This window comes from Strix aluco, chromosome W, assembly GCF_031877795.1.
Source record: "Strix aluco isolate bStrAlu1 chromosome W, bStrAlu1.hap1, whole genome shotgun sequence".
Taxonomy (NCBI): Eukaryota; Metazoa; Chordata; class Aves; order Strigiformes; family Strigidae; genus Strix; species Strix aluco.
In genome coordinates this window covers 43561063-43570710 of record NC_133970.1, presented here as the reverse complement: position 1 = coordinate 43570710, position 9648 = coordinate 43561063, and the positions used below count along the sequence as shown (strand labels likewise).

At 43.8% G+C, this 9648-nt stretch overlaps 1 long non-coding RNA gene across 1 annotated transcript; it reads right to left on the bottom strand.

Moving 5' to 3' along the window:
* Positions 1-1923: 1923 nt before the first annotated feature.
* On the bottom strand, positions 1924-7345 carry LOC141917807 (uncharacterized). Its single transcript, XR_012621471.1, has 2 exons — positions 6928-7345; positions 1924-2194 (listed from the first exon to the last, which is right to left on the bottom strand). It is a non-coding gene; the product is annotated as an uncharacterized LOC141917807 (long non-coding RNA).
* Between the last annotated feature and the right edge of the window lie 2303 nt (positions 7346-9648).

Here is a 9648-nt window from a genome sequence, read left to right as displayed (position 1 = left end):
TTTGCAGAGCTTTCGGAATTGACACGTGTTCCCCAGGAGTCTGTGAAGAACAGGTTGAAAACCACTGTTCTAGACCAAGGTGATATTTTATCAATTTACACAGTAAGTTGTAAACACTGTATTAGTACAGTATAGTACTTGCCTCACTGTATTAGTAACATACTGTTTGCATCTTGTGACTCCAAACAGAATGAAACAACATCAAAAGTCAACTGAATTTGATCTTAATGGGCTATGTTCAGTCTTTTAAAGTACAAAAGCTGATGGAAGTGAATGCACTCTTACAGCGTAGCATTGTATACCTGGCATCTCTTGCTCTGAGCAGATGCTTCAAGAAACTGCTACCTGAGCACCAAGAAATGCCAACCATAGCAAAGACAGACAGACTACAGCCTGGGACAGCTGAGAACGGTTTTCACTTCAGTGGAAAGTTTAGCACCCTACCCAAGGTCAGACAGCAAAACAGAAATACAGCTAGGACCCAAAGCCACAGTTCCTGCCTGGCACAGCACAGCAGGGTATATCACTTACTCATATGAAATTATATTTCCAAGGGCTGCAGTTCAGCATTTCCATTAAAAAGGCAAAGTATACATGCAGATTTGTAGTGTTCTTGTTATGCAAGCAAATGATGTCATCAAACCTGCAACTTTTTTCCTTTACTTTTATTGGTAGATTTTTTTTTTTTTGGCAGTCCTTTTATTAGGGATTAGACATATTTGTTTATGCTGTTCTTTTTCACTCCCTTTTTATAAAGACATATTTTCTGTGGGCAGAATGCAAAATGGAACAGTTGCTGAAAGGGATCTGATGACTATCAGAACATCCTGCACTTTCTTTAAAGCACTACTTTTTGTTAGTCTCAGATTTTACAGGCACAGTTTTCAACAGCTCAGGAGTCAAGGGCCACACTTCGAGTGGTAGCTACAGTCATTTATCAGATATGGAGTAGGAGGTACTACAGTTATATACAATAATTATATCACTGTCCAAAATTAAAATTTGTTATAGTAAGCGTATATGAGAAGTAGACAATTACTTTGAATTTCAGGTTCAGGAAAGAATTTTGCAGTTCCCATTTCCATTCAGTTCCTGAAATATCCCACAATTCATTTCTTCTAGATATCAAAACCATTAAACACCACCATTGCAACTCGGAACGTTGCCCAAGGTGGGTCAAAAAGGCTGAGTCTTTGTGTTAAGTACCAATGCTGCCTGGGCACAAAAGGTCATTGCCATTCTAATTTTTAGCTTTGATAGAGAAAATATTTGATGATCAATATTTAGCAGCCTTCTCCATGGAAATACTGTTTTCCAGACCTGCTTTTATTGCTTAGGGCTCCAAACAGCAAAACACTCAGGCACAGACATAACTTTAGGCAATTGAGCAATCCCAGTGCTTTGGGCTACACTGCTGAAGTGAGTGGGAGTCTTGGCATTGAATTTTATAGGTGCATTATTGTGTTACTGATTTGTTCGTAATTTGAGCTGATTTTAATGATTTTTGGTGATTTGGATTTAAATAAGGAATGATTTAGAGTAACCATACAACCAGTCATGCTGCTACAAAGTCCTTTGTAAAGTCCCAGGCTAAGGCCACGTAGGCCGGTAATAATCATTAACCAGATTTCTATTCAAAGAATAAGACTCATGACCAGGCACTATTGTTAGGCTGTTCAGGTAAGGACGATTTATTGCCCTGTAGACCAGGATGTTCTAAAAGACACATTGTGAAAGGGCCTCGAAGCATGATAAAATTGCAATGTGAGCCAAAGTCCTTGAGTCAAGGACACTGGAGGGTTTTTCTTTTGAGTTGGTAGTCCGTGGTGGTCACAAAAGCAGCCCCCCAACTCAATTGAGGACTCAAGTGCACATGACCCAAAAGAGGTAGGAATAAGAAAATGAGTTACAGGAATTATCATGTTTATGTATGAGAACTTGTTTATTATGTATTACTGTATCCTATATAATCAGCATGTTACACGAGTCAGGTGTGCGTTGTTGGTGAGACGACTACCCTATGGACCTGGACGTTAATAAAGGAGTGTCTGCTTATCTACATCACATTTATGTTAATAAGTTCTTTCATCCCGTTTGGTCACAATTGGACTGTAAGTGCTTTGCTGGTTCAAGGCCAGTATTTTCTCACACTTCAGAGGAAGCCAGATTGGTCCCGATTTCTGCACAGCCTCTCCTAGAAAGAACAAAATAAAAACAAATTATACTAAACAACAGGTATGCACATAGCATAAAGGAATGTAGCATTGAACACAAGACAAACCAAGGAAGCATTACTCATTGAAATACTGTGTCCCAATCCAATGTCGGGGGAGGTTTCGATACGATCCCAAGAGCGAGATTAAGACACAAACGAGGTCAAATGCCGTATACCCAAAACAGGTTTTTATTATTAAAGAAGTGAAGAGGGGTAGCGATAGGACAGAATAGAAGGAAAAGACAGAAATAAAGCAAGGATGTGGGATAGGGCTGCAAGAATAGTCACCACCATGGATCCAGCGGCGTCCTGTTGGTCCTCAGTCTTCAGTTCTTCGGTGGTGGGTGCACATGGATCTGGCTTCAATGGTAGATGCACAGAACAAACTTTTCTGCTGCCTTTTTAAGTTCATCGTATCCGCTGATTAGCATATCTGCTCGCCTTTAGTTTTTTTTTCTCTGGTCCAACAGGTTTTGTCGCATCTGGCTTCAGGGCAGGAACCTTTGCCTCTTGTCAGTTCATTAGCCATGCATGCATGGGGTCTGGCCTACACAATAGATCCACAAATGGCTACAGGATGGGGCAACTCAGCACACCTCTGCCCCTTTGAGGCTTGTCTAAAGAGTCCAGGCAATGCAACGGCAAAAAAGTGGGGGGTGCATCCTTCAATACACTCCCGCTTCTCTGGGTGACATCCCCCAGGCCAATTCACAGGCCGCAGCAGCTTCTCTTGGAGGTTTGCACAGACACAAGCAAGCTTTGAGACAGTCATAGGACATTTCAGTCTCTCACATACTGGTATAGGAGAGAATGGTAGCAGGTTATTTTCTTCACAATATCCTTCATGCAGAGATTTACAGACAATATTTTTCCAGCTAGCAAACAAGCATCTGTCTGACTGAGATCCAGGCAGACAAATAAACCTTTAAACCTTCCACAGGGACTGAAACAAAGAGGTTCACTCAACAGTCAGAATTGAGTATAAGTGTTAAGCAGGTATTCTTTATTCGCAGCGCTGGGCAGCACTGGGGATCGCTCCACCACAAGTGCCACACTTACTAACAAAACACTCTGACTAATATACACAAAAAGCATACATATGCATTAGATTTCTTAGAAAAGGCAGTCTTATGCTAATGGGTTCTCAGAATTCATTTACATAGTCTGAGCATGCATAGTAAAAATAGAGTGAGGGTCTTCTCCCCTCCTTAGGGGTCCACACAGCCTTTCTCACACTGTCCCTTAGTGAACTTTAGGTTTCTCGTGTCCATACATGGTCATAGAGTTACTTCATCCGTCCTTCAGCTCCTGTTTGTTCCAGCTCTCAGCACTTATCTCGACACTGGCGTCTACTTAGGCACTTGTTTTCTTTAGGTTCCTGCTATTAGGGATGTACTCAGGGAGTTTTTCAGACTGTCCAAGGTCTGTCTTATCTTTACTAGGCAAGGAGTTAAAGGTTTCAAAACATCTTACAAGTGGGTAATAACTACAGAGGGTAGTTAGGAAAAAGTATAAATGAAATTATATACATTACAGTAAAATACAGGAAAAATACAAGAAAAATAAAAGCTAGTAAAATACAAGTGATGTCTAACGTTAAAACTAAATGGCTTATATTACAGGTCCCTGTACATTAGCAATTTCAAGTATACTTGTAGCAACTTCCCTTCATTTCCTCCCTTTTCTATTGCCTAAGCAAATTCTTTTGCAGTCAAAAGGGTTTTATTATATTTCATTATTGTTCATAAGACCCACATTTGCTCTGTAAGCTTCCTTAATTTATACCAAAAGATAAGATTTACTATCATCAATACTGTCGTGATTATTAGTAGCATCAACATCGGGTGAGTCAGAATATTTAAGATTTTGGTAATTGACAGAGAATAGCCTGTAAACACATCCCACCAATGGTGTTCTCCATCTGACTTCACTCGTTCCATTATTTGATGTATCCTTTCTGTGTCATGTTGGACAGTAATTAAAGGGCTTTGTCCACTTTCTTTGATCTGTTTCATTAATCCTTTTAATTTTTCATGATGCAAAAGTTTCCTTACTAGGGCCAGATCCATTCCAATAGAGGTGGGCTGCCAATCTTGAATTAATTTGTAACTGGATCGTAACAACTGATAGGCTGTGACAGGAACTGTATAATTAAAATCGCACCCTGTAAGACTAACGAACCTGCAGATACAGATGTTTGTATGATTACTTGTGTCTACTATAAGGTCATCTACTTGTACAAAATCACACAGGATTCTTAAGCAAATGCATCCTATACCTATATAAATTATAATAATTTCAGAGGTTTTGTAGCAACTTCCCTTCAGGACAGGGCCACTGTCTTTCTCCAGCAGAAGGGGCTTATGCTGCACTGGTTAGAGAATGGGCTCTGTGAAATGCTATGTGCACTTATCATCCATTTCACACACCTATAGCAACAGTGAGAAGGATCAGCCCCAGCTACAGGCAGAGTAGACAGCTAACTGTTGCAACACACGTCCAGCAGAGTAACCATGGAACTTTTGCCTCTTTGGTCTGTACGTGCAGCCAGGCAGTGTGAAGGGAGAGGCAAGAGCAAGAGGGGCAGCCACTGCCAAGTGCTGGGCTTCTCCCCTCGCACCAGGCACCCTCATGTCACTCCCACAGAACCCAGAGCAGCAGTCCAGAAATGTCCATCTCTGCTCCTGGTGGGAAAAACCTTTCTGGTGTAGCAACACTCAAGTCCTTAGCCAGCCTTGCCCAACACCTCCACAACAGCACATCAGGGAAGTCATTTGGTCCATATTACAGTGCCATTTGGCTTAATATAGCTCTGTTCAAACTGCATTTGGTGCTATGGTACTCCCCTAACATTAAGAAATTCTTACCATGTTAGGGATTATAAAAACATCCATTTTGTTCAACCCATGTATCATTTTGTGGCAGGTGCATCCGCCCAATGAAAACAGAGCTTCTTGGCTGCTGAAGTGCAGCAGCTCCTGACTGCCTTTGTTCTCAGGGCCTCGCGGTAGTTGGGGCCTTTGACCAATGGGAGCCGCTATTGACTACAGGTCAGATTCGGCCTGGGTATAAATGGAGTCCCCTGGGGGAGCCATTTGGAGCTCGTCTCCTGGAGCTGCACGCTGCGGTCGAGGACTCTCCCCTTGGGTCAGGATGCTGCCCAAGGAAACTCCTCGAGGTGCCTTGGGTTGGGAAGCTGCCCTGAGCAGGTGCTCGAGGTTGAGAGCCCTCACTTGTCAGGTGAGTGATAAAGCATTTTGAGTTGCTGTTAAACCCTGGGGAGTGGGGCTTTGTTCTGTGTTTTGGGTTGCCGTTAAACCCCATAGAGTTCTTTGTTCTGCGTTTTGGGTTGCCGTTAAACCCTAGAAAGTTGTTCTGTTCTCCTCTCACAGACATTCGAACCTGTAATTTACGGAGAGCTAGTTAACTGTATTAATAATTTATTTTTGGTGGTTGGTTGTTTATTTGAGAGTATCCGTAACACATTTACATGAACTCAAATCTTGATATATTCTGTGTATGATCCACTGTAAGTTTTAATGCAGGATCTACCCTGTGGAGACATAACCATGGCCAGTGATCAGCATAGCTCCTCTAAACCATCTGAATCCTGCAAGAACGCAGTGTCTCAGGTCTGAGACTGCTGACTGATGCACTTATATCTTAATTTAGGAATAAAGCAACCTCAGTTTTTTTTCTAGTAAGTGGGATTTTTCCTGTTGTGGATGCTTTGGACAATGCCTCTTTAGGTAAAAACCAGCATGTATACACTTTGGATTTGATTCTGTTACTCCTTTAAGAGTAATGCAGTTACATGTCTTGCTACCACGATTGAAGTCAGTATGATTATTTTTCTGGGTAAGATTTCCTATAAAGCTGCAAAACCCAGACCCTTGCTTTTCTGCTGTATTTCCTTCAGTGGGATAGCCCATGCTAGAACATTTATTTACTCTCATTCCATTCAAACACACAATTAGCCAACTCTTTTAGGCATGTGTATCTTTACTACCAAATACTCATTGTTTCAAGCCAATTAAAATTCTTGATATACAGAGCATATGAACAACTCAGCTCCTGTGGTAGGTTGACCCTGGCTGGATGGCAGGTGCCCACCAAAGCTGCTCTATCACTCCTCTCCTCAGCTGGACAGTGGCGAGAGAATATAATGAAAGGCTTGTGGGTCTAGATAAGGACAGGGAGATCACTCAGCATTACCATCACGGGCAAAACAGACTCGACTCAGGGAAATTAATTTAATTTATTACCAATCAAATCAGAGTAGAGTAACAAGAAATAAAAACTGAATCTTAAAACACCTTCCCCCCACTGATGTGAGAGACGAGAAACCAGGCCTGCGAGAAGCTAAGAAAAACAGCCTGAGAAAGCAAAAGTTGAGGCTGATCGAAGAAATGCCTCAAACACTTGCAAGACAAAACTATGAGTCATAGGGTGGATAGTGTGGAGGTCGAAGCTGATAAGGCTGCCCGAATAACACAAGATGCAGCTGGAGGAGGGAGCCCTGTGAAGACAGGACGGCTCTGCTCTGCATAAATATGTACTATTGTAATAATAAAGGGTCTTTCCTTTTGCACTTCATGGAGACTCCGTGCCTGAATTGTCACACCCACGTGTTGCAGTCCTCCCAGCGCTGAACTACAACAGTGGGGACTGCTTCTCCCCTCAGAGTCCCAGCCTCCTTTATACGCACCCACCTGATCCAGTGTGGGGTCCTCCACAGGCCGCAGGTCGTTCTGCTCCTCTGGTGATCTCCATGGGTGGCAGGGGGGCGGCCCTGCTGACTCACCATGGGATACAGGAGGACTCTGCTCCAGTGCACCTTCCCCTCTTCCTCCTCCTTCCTTTCACTGGCCTTGGTGTTTGTATAGGTGTCCTTCTTGTAACCCCTCCTCACAAGTCTCCATTCCCTTTCAGGTTCCCCTTCTTAAATACATTATTGCAGAGGCACAGCCACCATCGCTAATTGACTCGGCCTTGGCCAGAGGTGGGTCCTACTTGGAGCTGAGGGAGCTTCGAGAAGCTTCTCATAGGGGGGCACTGCTGTAGGGCCCTCACCCACTACCAAAAAACCCGCCACACAAACCCAGCACACTGGGCTTAACTTTACTCCCGATTTTCTCTACCTCCTCCCCCACAGCAGTGCAGGGGTGATATAGTATACTTCACATTTGCTAGTAGCCATGGTTAATGATTATGCTAGTAGCCATAGTTACCATATGGGAACAACTGCGAGGTCTTGAAGCTTGGTTGAGCAAGAAGAACAAGCTTTGGTTTCCAAACCCTAGAAAATAGGTAGAACGCCCTGGACCTTAAGGACAATGTCTGGGACTGTGATGAGGATGAATTATTTGACAAGCTGGCAAAGTGACTATTCGATTACTTAGCTTGGCAGTGAAACTAACTTTTGAGTGTCCTAAAGTGAACTAACTTCATTAGAATATTAAAAAAACCACCCACAGGTGAAAGAGACCCCTGCCCAGGTTAAGACCCTTCCCCTGAGCATACATAGTAGAAGCATTAGGTAAGCCCTATTATAATTATATGATAATCACTAACCAATCTATCTAATTATCTAATCCAATCTATCTATCTAACTAATAGGCATGATTGGAAAGGTACTAACCTCTGATTTTTGTGTATAAAAGGAGCATGAAAACCTGCTGTTGGTGTGCTTGATTTGTGGAAAAGTCCACCAAGCACCCAGGCCTGAATAAATGCAATATCTCTCCTGAGCGTGTTCATATTGGTTCATTGCACGCTGGGCATGAATCCGCTTTTTGGACAACAGTGGGACAGGGAATGGGGGTTGCAGTCAGTTCATCACACATTGTCTCTGCCGCTCCTTCCTCCTCAGGGGGAGGACTCCTCACACTCTTCCACTGCTCCAGCGTAGTGTCCCTCTCATGGGACACAGTCCTCCATGAACTTCTCCAGTGTGGGTCCTTCCTATGGGCTGCAGTTCTTCATGAACTCCCCCAGCGTGAGTCCCTTCCATGAGGTCACAAGTCCTGTCAGAAAACTTGCTCCAGTGTGGGCTCCTCTCTCCATGGGTCCACAGGTCCTGCCAGGAGCCTGCTCCGGCCCAGGGTCTCCATGCTGTCACAGCCTCCTTTAGGCGCATCTACCTGCTCAGGCATGGGGTCCTCCTCGGGCTGCAGGTGGGCATCTGCTCCACCATTAACCTCCATGGGCTGCAGGGCACAGCCTGCCCTCTCACCACGGGCTGCAGGGGAATCTCTGCTCTGGTGCCTGGAGCACCTCCTCCCTCTCCTTCTTCATTGAGCTTGCTGTTTACAGATTTGTTTCTCGCACATGTTCTCACGCCTCTCTCTACAGCTGCAGCTGACGTTGCACAGCAAAATTTTCCCCTTCTTAAATATGGGCTTGGCCTTGGCCAGCGGCGGGTCCGTCTTGGAGCTGTCTGGCACTGGCTCTATCAGACATAGGGGAAGCTTCTAGCAGCCACCCCTGTAGCCCCCCTGCTACCAAAACCTTGCCACGCAAACCCAATACAGCTCCATGAAATGCACATACCTTGAATTGCTAACCATCTCTGGATAGACCAGAGAATGCATTTTAAATGACAATGTCACATGCAGCTTGTGAGTGAGTAAGAAGCTATGCCACTATGATGTCTCTGGAAATAAGTGCTACCGTTTTCCCTAGGCACTTAATGACCTTGTGTGTCAAACTCCATCAGTTTTCCAGGACTGTAAATAAGAGCACCTGGAAAAGCTTTTCTGTTCACACATATGTAGTTATGAGGAAGAAGTCCTGAATGGAAGCATGGCATACAGTCAAGCAAGTGCAGCAGGAGGCACAGGACAGACTGCATAAAGCAGATCCTACAACTGGGACTTCTACAGTATTTTATTATGGCAACAAATGAATATATATTTATCAAACAACATTAAATAGAAAAAAGTTGTTCCCATGCTGTGGGAACACCCTCCGACCGAACCAGGCAGGGAGTGCAATAAAAACCCCGATGCTGAGATAAGGAAAGGTTTAATACAACAGTGTAACAGCAACAAAACGAACAACAACAAGAACACTAACAATAGCAATAACAGTAATAACAATAAACAGAACAAAAAATGTATCGATACAGCAGTGAGGAGAGTGACCACACAACACAAGCGTTCACTGATTGTCCCGCGCTTGGGCGCCCGGACGTGATGTCAGCATGGTATTGAATAATCCGGCTACAGCTCCCCCGCCACTGCTGGGGAAACTTAACCCTATCCTAGATGAACCAGGACATAATCCACCCCTTTATTCTATACCATCTGCGTCACGTCCAGCTACCATTTAGCAAATAGCAATAACAAAGAGAAATTAACAAAAGCACAGTTTAATTCACGGTGTGTTTTCACCCAAAATCAAGTCCCCTTGTGGTACACATCGGACCGCTC